The sequence below is a fragment of the Triturus cristatus genome, chromosome 1_1, assembly GCF_964204655.1.
Source record: "Triturus cristatus chromosome 1_1, aTriCri1.1, whole genome shotgun sequence".
Taxonomy (NCBI): domain Eukaryota; kingdom Metazoa; phylum Chordata; class Amphibia; order Caudata; family Salamandridae; genus Triturus; species Triturus cristatus.
In genome coordinates, this window is record NC_140579.1 from 834490292 (window position 1) to 834511479 (window position 21188).

The following is a 21188-nucleotide window of genomic DNA, read 5'->3' on the forward strand; positions in this document are numbered from 1 at the left end:
CTTTGCTATGCGTTGATTAAATGAGTCAGGCATTGACAGTGAAGTGCAGTCCTGAAATATGAAGATTGTGTGCAGTTCCCTTACCACTTTCACAGTAGTGAATGATTTTTGGTAAACTCCTAGGTATAGTGGTTGTTGTCTAGAATCACACTGTGAGTCTGTGTGCATTTGGGAACCACTGTGAGAGAAGCATTTGGTAACATCGTCTATTTGCTGACAGATAACTATTTTAAAACCTGTCATGTTGTCAAGTGTTAGTAGCATTAGAAGCCAGTCATTGCTTATGCGTTGATTAAATGAGTCAGGCATTGACAGTGGAGTGCAGTCCTGAAATATGAAGATTGTGTGCAGTTCCCTTACCACTTTCACAGTAGTGAATGATTTTTGGTAAACTCCTAGGTATAGTGGTTGTTGTCTAGAATCACACTGTGAGTCTGTGTGCATTTGGGAACCACTGTGAGAGAAGCATTTGGTAACATCGTCTATTTGCTGACAGATAACTATTTTAAAACCTGTCATGTTGTCAAGTTTTAGTAGCATTAGAAGCCAGTCATTGCTTATGCGTTGATAAAATGAGTCAGGCATTGACACAAAAGTGCAGTCCTGAAATATGAAGATTGTGTGCAGTTCCCTTACCACTTTCACAGTAGTGAATGATTTTTGGTAAACTCCTAGGGATAGTGGTGCTTGTCTAGAATCACACTGTGAGTCTGTGTGCATTTGGGAACCACTGTGAGAGAAGTATTTGGTAACATCGTGTATTTGCAGACAGATAACTGTTTTAACTTGTCATGTTGTGAAGTTTTAGTAGCATTAGAAGACAGTTATGGCTTATGATTTGATTAAATGAGTCAGGCTTTGACAGAAAAGTGCAGTCCTGAAATATATAGAATGTGTGCAGCTCCCTTACCACTTGCACTGTAGTGAATGAGTTTTGATAAACTCCTTGGGGTAGTGGTGCTTGTCTAGAATCACACTGTGAGTCTGTGTGTATTTGGGAACCACTGTGAGAGAAGCGTTTGGTAACATCGTGTATTTGCTGACAGATAACTTTTTTAAAACCTGTCATGTTGTGAAGTTTTAGTATCATTAGAATCCAGTCTTTGCTTATGCGTTGATTAAATGAGTCATGCTTTGACATTGATGTGCTGTACTTAAATATGTAGATTGTGTTCAGTACCATTATCTCTTCTAGACTAGAGAATGAGTTTTGGTAAACTCCTAGGATAGTGTTGATTGTCTAAAATCACACTGTGAGTCTGTGTGCATTTGGGTAAGGATTGTGAGAGAAGCATTTGGTAACATCGTGTTTTTGCTGACAGATAACTGTTTTAAAACCGGTCATGTTGTCAAGTTTTAGTTCCATTAGAAGCCAGTCTTTGTTTATGCTTTGATTAAATGAGTCAGGCTTTGACACAAAAGTGCAGTCCTGAAATATGAAGATTGTGTGCAGTTCCCTTATCACTTCCACAGTAGTGAATGATTTTTGGTAATCTCCTAGGTATAGTGGTTGTTGTCTAGAATCACACTGTGAGTCTGTGTGGATTTGGGAACCACTGTGAGAGAAGCGATTGGTAACATCGTGTATTTGCTGACAGATAACTGATTTAAAACCTGTCATGTTGTCAAGTTTTAGTAGCATTAGAAGCCAGTCATTGCTTATGCATTAATTAAATGAGTCAGGCATTGACAGAAAAGTGCAGTCCTGAAATATGAAGATTGTGTGCAGTTCCCTTACCACTTTCACAGTAGTGAATGATTTTTGGTAAACTCCTAGGTATAGTGGTTGTTGTCTAGAATCACACTGTGAGTTTGTGTGCATTTGGGAACCACTGTGAGATAAGCGTTTGGTAACATCGTGTATTTGCTGACAGATAACTAATTTAAAACCTGTCATGTTGTCAAGTTTTAGTAGCATTAGAAGCCAGTCATTGCTTATGCGATGATTAAATGAGTCAGGCATTGACAGTAAAGTGCAGTCCTGAAATATGAAGATTGTGTGCAGTTCCCTTACCACTTTCACAGTAGTGAATGATTTTTGGTAAACTCCTAGGTATAGTGGTTGTTGTCTAGAATCACACTGTGAGTCTGTGTGCATTTGGGAACCACTGTGAGAGAAGCATTTGGTAACATCGTCTATTTGCTGACAGATAACTATTTTAAAACCTGTCATGTTGTCAAGTTTTAGTAGCATTAGAAGCCAGTCATTGCTTATGCGTTGATTAAATGAGTCAGGCATTGGCACAAAAGTGCATTTCTGAAATATGAAGATTGTGTGCAGTTCCCTTACCACTTTCATAGTAGTGAATGATTTTTGGTAAACTCCTAGGGATAGTGGTGCTTGTCTAGAATCACACTGTGAGTCTGTGTGCATTTGGGAACCACTGAGAGAGAAGTGTTTGGTAACATCGTGTATTTGCTGACAGATAACTGTTTTAAAACATGTCATGTTGTCAAGTTTTAGTAGCATTAGAAGACAGTTATGGCTTATGCTTTCATTAAATGAGTCAGGCATTGACAGTAAATTGCAGTCGTGAAATATGTAGTTTGTGTGCAGTTCCCTTACCACTTGCACTGTAGTGAATGAGTTTTGGTAAGCTCCTAGGGATAGTGGTGCTTGTCTAGAATCACACTGTGAGTTAGTGTGTATTTGGGATCACTGTGAGAGAAGCATTTGGTAACATCATTTATTTGCTGACAGATAAGTGTTTTAAAACCTGTCATGTTGTCAAGTTTTAGTAGCATTAGAAGCCAATCTTTGCTTATGCTTTGATTAAATGAGTCAGGCTTTGACACAAAAGTGCAGTCCTGAAATGTGAAGATTGTGTGCAGTTCCCTTATCACTTTCACAGTAGTGAATGATTTTTGGTAAACTCCTAGGTATAGTGGTTGTTGTCTAGAATCACACTGTGAGTCTGTGTGCATTTGGGAACCACTGTGAGAGAAGCGTTTGGTAACATCGTGTATTTGGTGACAGATAACTAATTTAATACCTGTCATGTTGTCAAGTTTTAGTAGCATTTGAAGCCAGTCATTGCTTATGCGTTGATTAAATGAGTCAGGCATTGACAGAAAAGTGCAGTCCTGAAATATGAAGATTGTGTGCAGTTCCCTTACCACTTTCACAGTAGTGAATGATTTTTGGTAAATGCCTAGGTATAGTGGTTGTTGTCTAGAATCACACTGTGAGTTTGTGTGCATTTGGGAACCACTGTGAGATAAGCGTTTGGTAACATCGTGTATTTGCTGACAGATAACTAATTTAAAACCTGTCATGTTGTCAAGTTTTAGTAGCATTAGAAGCCAGTCATTGCTTATGCGTTGATTAAATGAGTCAGGCATTGACAGTAAAGTGCAGTCCTGAAATATGAAGATTGTGTGCAGTTCCCTTACCACTTTCACAGTAGTGAATGATTTTTGGTAAACTCCTAGGTATAGTGGTTGTTGTCTAGAATCACACTGTGAGTCTGTGTGCATTTGGGTACCACTGTGAGAGAAGTGTTTGGTAACATCGTGTATTTGCTGACAGATAACTGTTTTAAAACATGTCATGTTGTCAAGTTTTAGTAGCATTAGAAGACAGTTATGGCTTATGCTTTAATTAAATGAGTCAGGCATTGACAGTAAATTGCAGTCGTGAAATATGTAGATTGTGTGCAGTTCCCTTACCACTTTCACAGTAGTGAATGATTTTTGGTAAACTCCTAGGTATAGTGGTTGTTGTCTAGAATCACACTGTGAGTTTGTGTGCATTTGGGAACCACTGTGAGATAAGCGTTTGGTAACATCGTGTATTTGCTGACAGATAACTAATTTAAAACCTGTCATGTTGTCAAGTTTTAGTAGCATTAGAAGCCAGTCATTGCTTATGCGTTGATTAAATGAGTCAGGCATTGACAGTAAAGTGCAGTCCTGAAATATGAAGATTGTGTGCAGTTCCCTTACCACTTTCACAGTAGTGAATGATTTTTGGTAAACTCCTAGGTATAGTGGTTGTTGTCTAGAATCACACTGTGAGTCTGTGTGCATTTGGGAACCACTGTGAGAGAAGCATTTGGTAACATCGTCTATTTGCTGACAGATAACTATTTTAAAACCTGTCATGTTGTGAAGTTTTAGTAGCATTAGAAGGCAGTCATTGCTTATGCGTTGATTAAATGAGTCAGGCATTGGCACAAAAGTGCATTTCTGAAATATGAAGATTGTGTGCAGTTCCCTTACCACTTTCACAGTAGTGAATGATTTTTGGTAAACTCCTAGGGATAGTGGTGCTTGTCTAGAATCACACTGTGAGTCTGTGTGCATTTGGGAACCACTGTGAGAGAAGTGTTTGGTAACATCGTGTATTTGCTGACAGATAACTGTCTTGAAACATGTCATGTTGTCAAGTTTTAGTAGCATTAGAAGACAGTTATGGCTTATGCTTTCATTAAATGAGTCAGGCATTGACAGTAAATTGCAGTCGTGAAATATGTAGTTTGTGTGCAGTTCCCTTACCACTTGCACTGTAGTGAATGAGTTTTGGTAAACTCCTAGGTATAGTGGTTGTTGTCTAGAATCACACTGTGAGTCTGTGTGCATTTGGGAACCACTGTGAGAGAAGCATTTGGTAACATCGTCTATTTGCTGACAGATAACTATTTTAAAACCTGTCATGTTGTCAAGTTTTAGTAGCATTAGAAGCCAATCTTTGCTTATGCTTTGATTAAATGAGTCAGGCTTTGACACAAAAGTGCAGTCCTGAAATGTGAAGATTGTGTGCAGTTCCCTTACCACTTTCACAGTAGTGAATGATTTTTGGTAAACTCCTAGGTATATTGGTTGTTGTCTACAATCACACTGTGAGTCTGTGTGCATTTGGGAACCACTGTGAGAGAAGCATTTGGTAACATCGTGTATTTGCTGACAGATAACTAATTTAAAACCTGTCATGTTGTCAAGTTTTAGTAGCATTAGAAGCCAGTCATTGCTTATGCGTTGATTAAATGAGTCAGGCATTGACAGTAAAGTGCAGTCCTGAAATATGAAGATTGTGTGCAGTTCCCTTACCACTTTCACAGTAGTGAATGATTTTTGGTAAACTCCTTGGTATAGTGGTTGTTGTCTAGAATCACACTGTGAGTCTGTGTGCATTTGGGAACCACTGTGAGAGAAGCATTTGGTAACATCGTCTATTTGCTGACAGATAACTATTTTAAAACCTGTCATGTTGTCAAGTTTTAGTAGCATTAGAAGCCAGTCATTGCTTATGCGTTGATTAATTGAGTCAGGCATTGGCACAAAAGTGCAGTCCTGAAATATGAAGATTGTGTGCAGTTCCCTTACCACTTTCACAGTAGTGAATGATTTTTGGTAAACTCCTAGGGATAGTGGTGCTTGTCTAGAATCACACTGTGAGTCTGTGTGCATTTGGGAACCACTGTGAGAGAAGTGTTTGGTAACATCGTGTATTTGCTGACAGATAACTGTTTTAAAACATGTCATGTTGTCAAGTTTTAGTAGCATTAGAAGACAGTTATGGCTTATGCTTTCATTAAATGAGTCAGGCATTGACAGTAAATTGCAGTCGTGAAATATGTAGTTTGTGTGCAGTTCCCTTACCACTTGCACTGTAGTGAATGAGTTTTGGTAAGCTCCTAGGGATAGTGGTGCTTGTCTAGAATCACACTGTGAGTTAGTGTGTATTTGGGATCACTGAGAGAGAAGCATTTGGTAACATCATGTATTTGCTGACAGATAACTGTTTTGAAACCTGTCATGTTGTCAAGTTTTAGTAGCATTAGAAGCCAATCTTTGCTTATGCTTTGATTAAATGAGTCAGGCTTTGACACAAAAGTGCAGTCCTGAAATGTGAAGATTGTGTGCAGTTTCCTTATCACTTCCACAGTAGTGAATGATTTTTGGTAAACTCCTAGGTATAGTGGTTGTTGTCTAGAATCACACTGTGAGTCTGTGTGCATTTGGGAACCACTGTGAGAGAAGCGTTTGGTAACATTGTGTATTTGGTGACAGATAACTAATTTAATACCTGTCATGTTGTCAAGTTTTAGTAGCATTAGAAGCCAGTCATTGCTTATGCGTTGATTATATGAGTCAGGCATTGACAGTGAAGTGCAGTCCTGAAATATGAAGATTGTGTGCAGTTCCCTTACCACTTTCACAGTAGTGAATGATTTTTGGTAAACTCCTTGGTATAGTGGTTGTTGTCTAGAATCACACTGTGAGTCTGTGTGCATTTGGGAACCACTGTGAGAGAAGCATTTGGTAACATCGTCTATTTGCTGACAGATAACTATTTTAAAACCTGTCATGTTGTCAAGTTTTAGTAGCATTAGAAGCCAGTCATTGCTTATGCGTTGATTAATTGAGTCAGGCATTGGCACAAAAGTGCAGTCCTGAAATATGAAGATTGTGTGCAGTTCCCTTACCACTTTCACAGTAGTGAATGATTTTTGGTAAACTCCTAGGGATAGTGGTGCTTGTCTAGAATCACACTGTGAGTCTGTGTGCATTTGGGAACCACTGTGAGAGAAGTGTTTGGTAACATCGTGTATTTGCTGACAGATAACTGTTTTAAAACATGTCATGTTGTCAAGTTTTAGTAGCATTAGAAGACAGTTATGGCTTATGCTTTCATTAAATGAGTCAGGCATTGACAGTAAATTGCAGTCGTGAAATATGTAGTTTGTGTGCAGTTCCCTTACCACTTGCACTGTAGTGAATGAGTTTTGGTAAGCTCCTAGGGATAGTGGTGCTTGTCTAGAATCACACTGTGAGTTAGTGTGTATTTGGGATCACTGAGAGAGAAGCATTTGGTAACATCATGTATTTGCTGACAGATAACTGTTTTGAAACCTGTCATGTTGTCAAGTTTTAGTAGCATTAGAAGCCAATCTTTGCTTATGCTTTGATTAAATGAGTCAGGCTTTGACACAAAAGTGCAGTCCTGAAATGTGAAGATTGTGTGCAGTTTCCTTATCACTTCCACAGTAGTGAATGATTTTTGGTAAACTCCTAGGTATAGTGGTTGTTGTCTAGAATCACACTGTGAGTCTGTGTGCATTTGGGAACCACTGTGAGAGAAGCGTTTGGTAACATTGTGTATTTGGTGACATATAACTAATTTAATACCTGTCATGTTGTCAAGTTTTAGTAGCATTAGAAGCCAGTCATTGCTTATGCGTTGATTATATGAGTCAGGCATTGACAGTGAAGTGCAGTCCTGAAATATGAAGATTGTGTGCAGTTCCCTTACCACTTTCACAGTAGTGAATGATTTTTGGTAAACTCCTAGGTATAGTGGTTGTTGTCTAGAATCACACTGTGAGTCTGTGTGCATTTGGGAACCACTGTGAGAGAAGCATTTGGTAACATCGTCTATTTGCTGACAGATAACTATTTTAAAACCTGTCATGTTGTCAAGTTTTAGTAGCATTAGAAGCCAGTCATTGCTTATGCGTTGATTAAATGAGTCAGGCATTGACAGTAAAGTGCAGTCCTGAAATATGAAGATTGTGTGCAGTTCCCTTACCACTTTCACAGTAGTGAATGATTTTTGGTAAACTCCTTGGTATAGTGGTTGTTGTCTAGAATCACACTGTGAGTCTGTGTGCATTTGGGAACCACTGTGAGAGAAGCATTTGGTAACATCGTCTATTTGCTGACAGATAACTATTTTAAAACCTGTCATGTTGTCAAGTTTTAGTAGCATTAGAAGCCAGTCATTGCTTATGCGTTGATAAAATGAGTCAGGCATTGACACAAAAGTGCAGTCCTGAAATATGAAGATTGTGTGCAGTTCCCTTACCACTTTCACAGTAGTGAATGATTTTTGGTAAACTCCTAGAGATAGTGGTGCTTGTCTAGAATCACACTGTGAGTCTGTGTGCATTTGGGAACGACTGTGAGAGAAGTATTTGGTAACATTGTGTATTTGCAGACAGATAACTGTTTTAACTTGTCATGTTGTGAAGTTTTAGTAGCATTAGAAGACAGTTATGGCTTATGATTTGATTAAATGAGTCAGGCTTTGACAGAAAAGTGCAGTCCTGAAATATATAGATTGTGTGCAGTTCCCTTACCACTTGCACTGTAGTGAATGAGTTTTGATAAGCTCCTTGGGGTAGTGGTGCTTGTCTAGAATCACACTGTGAGTCTGTGTGCATTTCGGAACCACTGTGAGAGAAGCGTTTGGTAACATCGTGTATTTGCTGACAGATAACTTTTTTAAAACCTGTCATGTTGTGAAGTGTAAGTAGCATTGGAATCCAGTCTTTGCTCATGCGTTGATTAAATGAGTCATGCTTTGACACTGATGTGCTGTACTTCAATATGTAGCTTGTGTTCAATACCATTAGCTTTTCTAGACTAGTAAATGAGTTTTGGTAAACTCCTAGGATAGTGTTGATTGTCTAAAATCACACTGTGAGTATGTGTGCATTTGGGTAAGGATTGTGAGAGAAGCATTCAGTAACATCGTCTATTTGCTGACAGATAACTATTTTAAAACCTGTCATGTTGTCAAGTTTTAGTAGCATTAGAAGCCAGTCATTGCTTATGCGTTGATTAAATCAGTCAGGCATTGACAGTGAAGTGCAGTCCTGAAATATGAAGATTGTGTGCAGTTCCCTTACCACTTTCACAGTAGTGAATGATTTTTGGTAAACTCCTAGGGATAGTGGTGCTTGTCTAGAATCACACTGTGAGTTTGTGTGCATTTGGGAACCACTGTGAGATAAGCGTTTGGTAACATTGTGTATTTGCTGACAGATAACTAATTTAAATGTCAAGTTTTAGTAGCATTAGAAGCCAGTCATTGCTTATGTGTTGATTAAATGAGTCAGGCATTGACAGTAAAGTGCAGTCCGGAAATATGAAGATTGTGTGCAGTTCCCTTACCACTTTCACAGTAGTGAAGGATTTTTGGTAAACTCCTAGGTATAGTGGTTGTTGTCTAGAATCACACTGTGAGTCTGTGTGCATTTGGGAACCTTTGTGAGAGAAGCATTTGGTAACATCGTGTATTTGCTGACAGATAACTATTTTAAAACCTGTCATGTTGTCAAGTTTTAGTAGCATTAGAAGCCAGTCATTGCTTATGCGTTGATAAAATGAGTCAGGCATTGACACAAAACTGCAGTCCTGAAATATGAAGATTGTGTGCAGTTCCCTTACCACTTTCACAGTAGTGAATGACTTTTGGTAAACTCCTAGGGATAGTGGTGCTTGTCTAGAATCACACTGTGAGTCTGTGTACATTTGGGAACCACTGTGAGAGAAGTATTTGGTAACATCGTGTATTTGCAGACAGATAACTGTTTTAACTTGTCATGTTGTGAAGTTTTAGTAGCATTAGAAGACAGTTATGGCTTATGATTTGATTAAATGAGTCAGGCTTTGACAGAAAAGTGCAGTCCTGAAATATATAGATTGTGTGCAGTTCCCTTACCGCTTGCACTGTAGTGAATGAGTTTTGATAAACTCCTTGGGGTAGTGGTGCTTGTCTAGAATCACACTGTGAGTCTGTGTGCATTTGGGAACCACTGTGAGAGAAGCGTTTGGTAACATCGTCTATTTGCTGACAGATAACTTTTTTAAAACCTGTCATGTTGTGAAGTTTTAGTATCATTAGAATCCAGTCTTTGCTTATGCGTTGATTAAATGAGTCATGCTTTGACATTGATGTGCTGTACTTAAATATGTAGATTGTGTTCAGTACCATTATCTCTTCTAGACTAGAGAATGAGTTTTGGTAAACTCCTAGGATAGTGTTGATTGTCTAAAATCACACTGTGAGTCTGTGTGCATTTGGGTAAGGATTGTGAGAGAAGCATTTGGTAACATCGTGTTTTTGCTGACAGATAACTGTTTTAAAACCGGTCATGTTGTCAAGTTTTAGTTCCATTAGAAGCCAGTCTTTGCTTACGCTTTGATTAAATGAGTCAGGCTTTGACACAAAAGTGCAGTCCTGAAATATGAAGATTGTGTGCAGTTCCCTTATCACTTCCACAGTAGTGAATGATTTTTGGTAATCTCCTAGGTATAGTGCTTGTTGTCTAGAATCACACTGTGAGTCTGTGTGGATTTGGGAACCACTGTGAGAGAAGCGATTGGTAACATCGTGTATTTGCTGACACATAACTAATTTAAAACCTGTCATGTTGTGAAGTTTTAGTATCATTAGAATCCAGTCTTTGCTTATGCGTTGATTAAATGAGTCAGGCTTTGACACTGATGTGCTGTACTTAAATATGTAGATTGTGTTCAGTACCATTATCTCTTCTAGACTAGAGAATGAGTTTTGCTAAACTCCTAGGATAGTGTTGATTGTCTAAAATCACACTGTGAGTCTGTGTGCATTTGGGTAAGGATTGTGAGAGAAGCATTTGGTAACATCGTGTTTTTGCTGACAGATAACTGTTTTAAAACCGGTCATGTTGTCAAGTTTTAGTTGCATTAGAAGCCAGTCTTTGCTTATGCTTTGATTAAATGAGTCAGGCTTTGACACAAAAGTGCAGTCCTGAAATATGAAGATTGTGTGCAGTTCCCTTATCACTTCCACAGTAGTGAATGATTTTTGGTAAACTCCTAGGTATAGTGGTTGTTGTCTAGAATCACACTGTGAGTCTGTGTGGATTTGGGAACCACTGTGAGAGAAGCGATTGGTAACATCGTGTATTTGCTGACACATAACTAATTTAAAACCTGTCATGTTGTCAAGTTTTAGTAGCATTAGAAGCCAGTCATTGCTTATGCGTTAATTAAATGAGTCAGGCATTGACAGAAAAGCGCAGTCCTGAAATATGAAGATTGTGTGCAGTTCCCTTACCACTTTCACAGTAGTGAATGATTTTTGGTAAACTCCTAGGTATAGTGGTTGTTGTCTAGAATCACACTGTGAGTTTGTGTGCATTTGGGAACCACTGTGAGAGAAGCGTTCGGTAACATCGTGTATTTGCTGACAGATAACTAATTTAAAACCTGTCATGTTGTCAAGTTTTAGTAGCATTAGAAGCCAGTCATTGCTTATGCGTTGATTAAATGAGTCAGGCATTGACAGTAAAGTGCAGTCCTGAAATATGAAGATTCTGTGCAGTTCCCTTACCACTTTCACAGTAGTGAATGATTTTTGGTAAACTCCTTGGTATAGTGGTTGTTGTCTAGAATCACACTGTGAGTCTGTGTGCATTTGGGAACCACTGTGAGAGAAGCATTTGGTAACATCGTCTATTTGCTGACAGATAACCATTTTAAAACCTGTCATGTTGTCAAGTTTTAGTAGCATTAGAAGCCAGTCATTGCTTATGCGTTGATTAATTGAGTCAGGCATTGGCACAAAAGTGCAGTCCTGAAATATGAAGATTGTGTGCAGTTCCCTTACCACTTTCACAGTAGTGAATGATTTTTGGTAAACTCCTAGGGATAGTGGTGCTTGTCTAGAATCACACTGTGAGTTTGTGTGCATTTGGGAACCACTGTGAGATAAGCGTTTGGTAACATCGTGTATTTGCTGACAGATAACTAATTTAAAACCTGTCATGTTGTCAAGTTTTAGTAGCATTAGAAGCCAGTCATTGCTTATGTGTTGAATAAATGAGTCAGGCATTGACAGTAAAGTGCAGTCCGGAAATATGAAGATTGTGTGCAGTTCCCTTACCACTTTCACAGTAGTGAAGGATTTTTGGTAAACTCCTAGGTATAGTGGTTGTTGTCTAGAATCACACTGTGAGTCTGTGTGCATTTGGGAACCACTGTGAGAGAAGCATTTGGTAACATTGTGTATTTGCTGACAGATAACTATTTTAAAACCTGTCATGTTGTCAAGTTTTAGTAGCATTAGAAGCCAGTCATTGCTTATGCGTTGATAAAATGAGTCAGGCATTGACACAAAACTGCAGTCCTGAAATATGAAGATTGTGTGCAGTTCCCTTACCACTTTCACAGTAGTGAATGACTTTTGGTAAACTCCTAGGGATAGTGGTGCTTGTCTAGAATCACACTGTGAGTCTGTGTACATTTGGGAACCACTGTGAGAGAAGTATTTGGTAACATCGTGTATTTGCAGACAGATAACTGTTTTAACTTGTCATGTTGTGAAGTTTTAGTAGCATTAGAAGACAGTTATGGCTTATGATTTGATTAAATGAGTCAGGCTTTGACAGAAAGTCCAGTCCTGAAATATATAGATTGTGTGCAGTTCCCTTACCGCTTGCACTGTAGTGAATGAGTTTTGATAAACTCCTTGGGGTAGTGGTGCTTGTCTAGAATCACACTGTGAGTCTGTGTGCATTTGGGAACCACTGTGAGAGAAGCGTTTGGTAACATCGTCTATTTGCTGACAGATAACTTTTTTAAAACCTGTCATGTTGTGAAGTTTTAGTATCATTAGAATCCAGTCTTTGCTTATGCGTTGATTAAATGAGTCATGCTTTGACATTGATGTGCTGTACTTAAATATGTAGATTGTGTTCAGTACCATTATCTCTTCTAGACTAGAGAATGAGTTTTGGTAAACTCCTAGGATAGTGTTGATTGTCTAAAATCACACTGTGAGTCTGTGTGCATTTGGGTAAGGATTGTGAGAGAAGCATTTGGTAACATCGTGTTTTTGCTGACAGATAACTGTTTTAAAACCGGTCATGTTGTCAAGTTTTAGTTCCATTAGAAGCCAGTCTTTGCTTACGCTTTGATTAAATGAGTCAGGCTTTGACACAAAAGTGCAGTCCTGAAATATGAAGATTGTGTGCAGTTCCCTTATCACTTCCACAGTAGTGAATGATTTTTGGTAATCTCCTAGGTATAGTGCTTGTTGTCTAGAATCACACTGTGAGTCTGTGTGGATTTGGGAACCACTGTGAGAGAAGCGATTGGTAACATCGTGTATTTGCTGACACATAACTAATTTAAAACCTGTCATGTTGTGAAGTTTTAGTATCATTAGAATCCAGTCTTTGCTTATGCGTTGATTAAATGAGTCAGGCTTTGACACTGATGTGCTGTACTTAAATATGTAGATTGTGTTCAGTACCATTATCTCTTCTAGACTAGAGAATGAGTTTTGCTAAACTCCTAGGATAGTGTTGATTGTCTAAAATCACACTGTGAGTCTGTGTGCATTTGGGTAAGGATTGTGAGAGAAGCATTTGGTAACATCGTGTTTTTGCTGACAGATAACTGTTTTAAAACCGGTCATGTTGTCAAGTTTTAGTTGCATTAGAAGCCAGTCTTTGCTTATGCTTTGATTAAATGAGTCAGGCTTTGACACAAAAGTGCAGTCCTGAAATATGAAGATTGTGTGCAGTTCCCTTATCACTTCCACAGTAGTGAATGATTTTTGGTAAACTCCTAGGTATAGTGGTTGTTGTCTAGAATCACACTGTGAGTCTGTGTGGATTTGGGAACCACTGTGAGAGAAGTCTTTGGTAACATCGTCTATTTGCTGACAGATAACTATTTTAAAACCTGTCATGTTGTCAAGTTTTAGTAGCATTAGAAGCCAATCTTTGCTTATGCTTTGATTAAATGAGTCAGGCTTTGACACAAAAGTGCAGTCCTGAAATGTGAAGATTGTGTGCAGTTCCCTTACCACTTTCACAGTAGTGAATGATTTTTGGTAAACTCCTAGGTATATTGGTTGTTGTCTACAATCACACTGTGAGTCTGTGTGCATTTGGGAACCACTGTGAGAGAAGCATTTGGTAACATCGTGTATTTGCTGACAGATAACTAATTTAAAACCTGTCATGTTGTCAAGTTTTAGTAGCATTAGAAGCCAGTCATTGCTTATGCGTTGATTAAATGAGTCAGGCATTGACAGTAAAGTGCAGTCCTGAAATATGAAGATTGTGTGCAGTTCCCTTACCACTTTCACAGTAGTGAATGATTTTTGGTAAACTCCTTGGTATAGTGGTTGTTGTCTAGAATCACACTGTGAGTCTGTGTGCATTTGGGAACCACTGTGAGAGAAGCATTTGGTAACATCGTCTATTTGCTGACAGATAACTATTTTAAAACCTGTCATGTTGTCAAGTTTTAGTAGCATTAGAAGCCAGTCATTGCTTATGCGTTGATTAATTGAGTCAGGCATTGGCACAAAAGTGCAGTCCTGAAATATGAAGATTGTGTGCAGTTCCCTTACCACTTTCACAGTAGTGAATGATTTTTGGTAAACTCCTAGGGATAGTGGTGCTTGTCTAGAATCACACTGTGAGTCTGTGTGCATTTGGGAACCACTGTGAGAGAAGTGTTTGGTAACATCGTGTATTTGCTGACAGATAACTGTTTTAAAACATGTCATGTTGTCAAGTTTTAGTAGCATTAGAAGACAGTTATGGCTTATGCTTTCATTAAATGAGTCAGGCATTGACAGTAAATTGCAGTCGTGAAATATGTAGTTTGTGTGCAGTTCCCTTACCACTTGCACTGTAGTGAATGAGTTTTGGTAAGCTCCTAGGGATAGTGGTGCTTGTCTAGAATCACACTGTGAGTTAGTGTGTATTTGGGATCACTGAGAGAGAAGCATTTGGTAACATCATGTATTTGCTGACAGATAACTGTTTTGAAACCTGTCATGTTGTCAAGTTTTAGTAGCATTAGAAGCCAATCTTTGCTTATGCTTTGATTAAATGAGTCAGGCTTTGACACAAAAGTGCAGTCCTGAAATGTGAAGATTGTGTGCAGTTTCCTTATCACTTCCACAGTAGTGAATGATTTTTGGTAAACTCCTAGGTATAGTGGTTGTTGTCTAGAATCACACTGTGAGTCTGTGTGCATTTGGGAACCACTGTGAGAGAAGCGTTTGGTAACATTGTGTATTTGGTGACAGATAACTAATTTAATACCTGTCATGTTGTCAAGTTTTAGTAGCATTAGAAGCCAGTCATTGCTTATGCGTTGATTATATGAGTCAGGCATTGACAGTGAAGTGCAGTCCTGAAATATGAAGATTGTGTGCAGTTCCCTTACCACTTTCACAGTAGTGAATGATTTTTGGTAAACTCCTTGGTATAGTGGTTGTTGTCTAGAATCACACTGTGAGTCTGTGTGCATTTGGGAACCACTGTGAGAGAAGCATTTGGTAACATCGTCTATTTGCTGACAGATAACTATTTTAAAACCTGTCATGTTGTCAAGTTTTAGTAGCATTAGAAGCCAGTCATTGCTTATGCGTTGATTAATTGAGTCAGGCATTGGCACAAAAGTGCAGTCCTGAAATATGAAGATTGTGTGCAGTTCCCTTACCACTTTCACAGTAGTGAATGATTTTTGGTAAACTCCTAGGGATAGTGGTGCTTGTCTAGAATCACACTGTGAGTCTGTGTGCATTTGGGAACCACTGTGAGAGAAGTGTTTGGTAACATCGTGTATTTGCTGACAGATAACTGTTTTAAAACATGTCATGTTGTCAAGTTTTAGTAGCATTAGAAGACAGTTATGGCTTATGCTTTCATTAAATGAGTCAGGCATTGACAGTAAATTGCAGTCGTGAAATATGTAGTTTGTGTGCAGTTCCCTTACCACTTGCACTGTAGTGAATGAGTTTTGGTAAGCTCCTAGGGATAGTGGTGCTTGTCTAGAATCACACTGTGAGTTAGTGTGTATTTGGGATCACTGAGAGAGAAGCATTTGGTAACATCATGTATTTGCTGACAGATAACTGTTTTGAAACCTGTCATGTTGTCAAGTTTTAGTAGCATTAGAAGCCAATCTTTGCTTATGCTTTGATTAAATGAGTCAGGCTTTGACACAAAAGTGCAGTCCTGAAATGTGAAGATTGTGTGCAGTTTCCTTATCACTTCCACAGTAGTGAATGATTTTTGGTAAACTCCTAGGTATAGTGGTTGTTGTCTAGAATCACACTGTGAGTCTGTGTGCATTTGGGAACCACTGTGAGAGAAGCGTTTGGTAACATTGTGTATTTGGTGACATATAACTAATTTAATACCTGTCATGTTGTCAAGTTTTAGTAGCATTAGAAGCCAGTCATTGCTTATGCGTTGATTATATGAGTCAGGCATTGACAGTGAAGTGCAGTCCTGAAATATGAAGATTGTGTGCAGTTCCCTTACCACTTTCACAGTAGTGAATGATTTTTGGTAAACTCCTAGGTATAGTGGTTGTTGTCTAGAATCACACTGTGAGTCTGTGTGCATTTGGGAACCACTGTGAGAGAAGCATTTGGTAACATCGTCTATTTGCTGACAGATAACTATTTTAAAACCTGTCATGTTGTCAAGTTTTAGTAGCATTAGAAGCCAGTCATTGCTTATGCGTTGATTAAATGAGTCAGGCATTGACAGTAAAGTGCAGTCCTGAAATATGAAGATTGTGTGCAGTTCCCTTACCACTTTCACAGTAGTGAATGATTTTTGGTAAACTCCTTGGTATAGTGGTTGTTGTCTAGAATCACACTGTGAGTCTGTGTGCATTTGGGAACCACTGTGAGAGAAGCATTTGGTAACATCGTCTATTTGCTGACAGATAACTATTTTAAAACCTGTCATGTTGTCAAGTTTTAGTAGCATTAGAAGCCAGTCATTGCTTATGCGTTGATAAAATGAGTCAGGCATTGACACAAAAGTGCAGTCCTGAAATATGAAGATTGTGTGCAGTTCCCTTACCACTTTCACAGTAGTGAATGATTTTTGGTAAACTCCTAGAGATAGTGGTGCTTGTCTAGAATCACACTGTGAGTCTGTGTGCATTTGGGAACGACTGTGAGAGAAGTATTTGGTAACATTGTGTATTTGCAGACAGATAACTGTTTTAACTTGTCATGTTGTGAAGTTTTAGTAGCATTAGAAGACAGTTATGGCTTATGATTTGATTAAATGAGTCAGGCTTTGACAGAAAAGTGCAGTCCTGAAATATATAGATTGTGTGCAGTTCCCTTACCACTTGCACTGTAGTGAATGAGTTTTGATAAGCTCCTTGGGGTAGTGGTGCTTGTCTAGAATCACACTGTGAGTCTGTGTGCATTTCGGAACCACTGTGAGAGAAGCGTTTGGTAACATCGTGTATTTGCTGACAGATAACTTTTTTAAAACCTGTCATGTTGTGAAGTGTAAGTAGCATTGGAATCCAGTCTTTGCTCATGCGTTGATTAAATGAGTCATGCTTTGACACTGATGTGCTGTACTTCAATATGTAGATTGTGTTCAATACCATTAGCTTTTCTAGACTAGTAAATGAGTTTTGGTAAACTCCTAGGATAGTGTTGATTGTCTAAAATCACACTGTGAGTATGTGTGCATTTGGGTAAGGATTGTGAGAGAAGCATTCAGTAACATCGTCTATTTGCTGACAGATAACTATTTTAAAACCTGTCATGTTGTCAAGTTTTAGTAGCATTAGAAGCCAGTCATTGCTTATGCGTTGATTAAATCAGTCAGGCATTGACAGTGAAGTGCAGTCCTGAAATATGAAGATTGTGTGCAGTTCCCTTACCACTTTCACAGTAGTGAATGATTTTTGGTAAACTCCTAGGGATAGTGGTGCTTGTCTAGAATCACACTGTGAGTTTGTGTGCATTTGGGAACCACTGTGAGATAAGCGTTTGGTAACATTGTGTATTTGCTGACAGATAACTAATTTAAATGTCAAGTTTTAGTAGCATTAGAAGCCAGTCATTGCTTATGTGTTGATTAAATGAGTCAGGCATTGACAGTAAAGTGCAGTCCGGAAATATGAAGATTGTGTGCAGTTCCCTTACCACTTTCACAGTAGTGAAGGATTTTTGGTAAACTCCTAGGTATAGTGGTTGTTGTCTAGAATCACACTGTGAGTCTGTGTGCATTTGGGAACCTTTGTGAGAGAAGCATTTGGTAACATCGTGTATTTGCTGACAGATAACTATTTTAAAACCTGTCATGTTGTCAAGTTTTAGTAGCATTAGAAGCCAGTCATTGCTTATGCGTTGATAAAATGAGTCAGGCATTGACACAAAACTGCAGTCCTGAAATATGAAGATTGTGTGCAGTTCCCTTACCACTTTCACAGTAGTGAATGACTTTTGGTAAACTCCTAGGGATAGTGGTGCTTGTCTAGAATCACACTGTGAGTCTGTGTACATTTGGGAACCACTGTGAGAGAAGTATTTGGTAACATCGTGTATTTGCAGACAGATAACTGTTTTAACTTGTCATGTTGTGAAGTTTTAGTAGCATTAGAAGACAGTTATGGCTTATGATTTGATTAAATGAGTCAGGCTTTGACAGAAAAGTGCAGTCCTGAAATATATAGATTGTGTGCAGTTCCCTTACCGCTTGCACTGTAGTGAATGAGTTTTGATAAACTCCTTGGGGTAGTGGTGCTTGTCTAGAATCACACTGTGAGTCTGTGTGCATTTGGGAACCACTGTGAGAGAAGCGTTTGGTAACATCGTCTATTTGCTGACAGATAACTTTTTTAAAACCTGTCATGTTGTGAAGTTTTAGTATCATTAGAATCCAGTCTTTGCTTATGCGTTGATTAAATGAGTCATGCTTTGACATTGATGTGCTGTACTTAAATATGTAGATTGTGTTCAGTACCATTATCTCTTCTAGACTAGAGAATGAGTTTTGGTAAACTCCTAGGATAGTGTTGATTGTCTAAAATCACACTGTGAGTCTGTGTGCATTTGGGTAAGGATTGTGAGAGAAGCATTTGGTAACATCGTGTTTTTGCTGACAGATAACTGTTTTAAAACCGGTCATGTTGTCAAGTTTTAGTTCCATTAGAAGCCAGTCTTTGCTTACGCTTTGATTAAATGAGTCAGGCTTTGACACAAAAGTGCAGTCCTGAAATATGAAGATTGTGTGCAGTTCCCTTATCACTTCCACAGTAGTGAATGATTTTTGGTAATCTCCTAGGTATAGTGCTTGTTGTCTAGAATCACACTGTGAGTCTGTGTGGATTTGGGAACCACTGTGAGAGAAGCGATTGGTAACATCGTGTATTTGCTGACACATAACTAATTTAAAACCTGTCATGTTGTGAAGTTTTAGTATCATTAGAATCCAGTCTTTGCTTATGCGTTGATTAAATGAGTCAGGCTTTGACACTGATGTGCTGTACTTAAATATGTAGATTGTGTTCAGTACCATTATCTCTTCTAGACTAGAGAATGAGTTTTGCTAAACTCCTAGGATAGTGTTGATTGTCTAAAATCACACTGTGAGTCTGTGTGCATTTGGGTAAGGATTGTGAGAGAAGCATTTGGTAACATCGTGTTTTTGCTGACAGATAACTGTTTTAAAACCGGTCATGTTGTCAAGTTTTAGTTGCATTAGAAGCCAGTCTTTGCTTATGCTTTGATTAAATGAGTCAGGCTTTGACACAAAAGTGCAGTCCTGAAATATGAAGATTGTGTGCAGTTCCCTTATCACTTCCACAGTAGTGAATGATTTTTGGTAAACTCCTAGGTATAGTGGTTGTTGTCTAGAATCACACTGTGAGTCTGTGTGGATTTGGGAACCACTGTGAGAGAAGCGATTGGTAACATCGTGTATTTGCTGACACATAACTAATTTAAAACCTGTCATGTTGTCAAGTTTTAGTAGCATTAGAAGCCAGTCATTGCTTATGCGTTAATTAAATGAGTCAGGCATTGACAGAAAAGCGCAGTCCTGAAATATGAAGATTGTGTGCAGTTCCCTTACCACTTTCACAGTAGTGAATGATTTTTGGTAAACTCCTAGGTATAGTGGTTGTTGTCTAGAATCACACTGTGAGTTTGTGTGCATTTGGGAACCACTGTGAGAGAAGCGTTCGGTAACATCGTGTATTTGCTGACAGATAACTAATTTAAAACCTGTCATGTTGTCAAGTTTTAGTAGCATTAGAAGCCAGTCATTGCTTATGCGTTGATTAAATGAGTCAGGCATTGACAGTAAAGTGCAGTCCTGAAATATGAAGATTCTGTGCAGTTCCCTTACCACTTTCACAGTAGTGAATGATTTTTGGTAAACTCCTTGGTATAGTGGTTGTTGTCTAGAATCACACTGTGAGTCTGTGTGCATTTGGGAACCACTGTGAGAGAAGCATTTGGTAACATCGTCTATTTGCTGACAGATAACCATTTTAAAACCTGTCATGTTGTCAAGTTTTAGTAGCATTAGAAGCCAGTCATTGCTTATGCGTTGATTAATTGAGTCAGGCATTGGCACAAAAGTGCAGTCCTGAAATATGAAGATTGTGTGCAGTTCCCTTACCACTTTCACAGTAGTGAATGATTTTTGGTAAACTCCTAGGGATAGTGGTGCTTGTCTAGAATCACACTGTGAGTTTGTGTGCATTTGGGAACCACTGTGAGATAAGCGTTTGGTAACATCGTGTATTTGCTGACAGATAACTAATTTAAAACCTGTCATGTTGTCAAGTTTTAGTAGCATTAGAAGCCAGTCATTGCTTATGTGTTGAATAAATGAGTCAGGCATTGACAGTAAAGTGCAGTCCGGAAATATGAAGATTGTGTGCAGTTCCCTTACCACTTTCACAGTAGTGAAGGATTTTTGGTAAACTCCTAGGTATAGTGGTTGTTGTCTAGAATCACACTGTGAGTCTGTGTGCATTTGGGAACCACTGTGAGAGAAGCATTTGGTAACATTGTGTATTTGCTGACAGATAACTATTTTAAAACCTGTCATGTTGTCAAGTTTTAGTAGCATTAGAAGCCAGTCATTGCTTATGCGTTGATAAAATGAGTCAGGCATTGACACAAAACTGCAGTCCTGAAATATGAAGATTGTGTGCAGTTCCCTTACCACTTTCACAGTAGTGAATGACTTTTGGTAAACTCCTAGGGATAGTGGTGCTTGTCTAGAATCACACTGTGAGTCTGTGTACATTTGGGAACCACTGTGAGAGAAGTATTTGGTAACATCGTGTATTTGCAGACAGATAACTGTTTTAACTTGTCATGTTGTGAAGTTTTAGTAGCATTAGAAGACAGTTATGGCTTATGATTTGATTAAATGAGTCAGGCTTTGACAGAAAGTCCAGTCCTGAAATATATAGATTGTGTGCAGTTCCCTTACCGCTTGCACTGTAGTGAATGAGTTTTGATAAACTCCTTGGGGTAGTGGTGCTTGTCTAGAATCACACTGTGAGTCTGTGTGCATTTGGGAACCACTGTGAGAGAAGCGTTTGGTAACATCGTCTATTTGCTGACAGATAACTTTTTTAAAACCTGTCATGTTGTGAAGTTT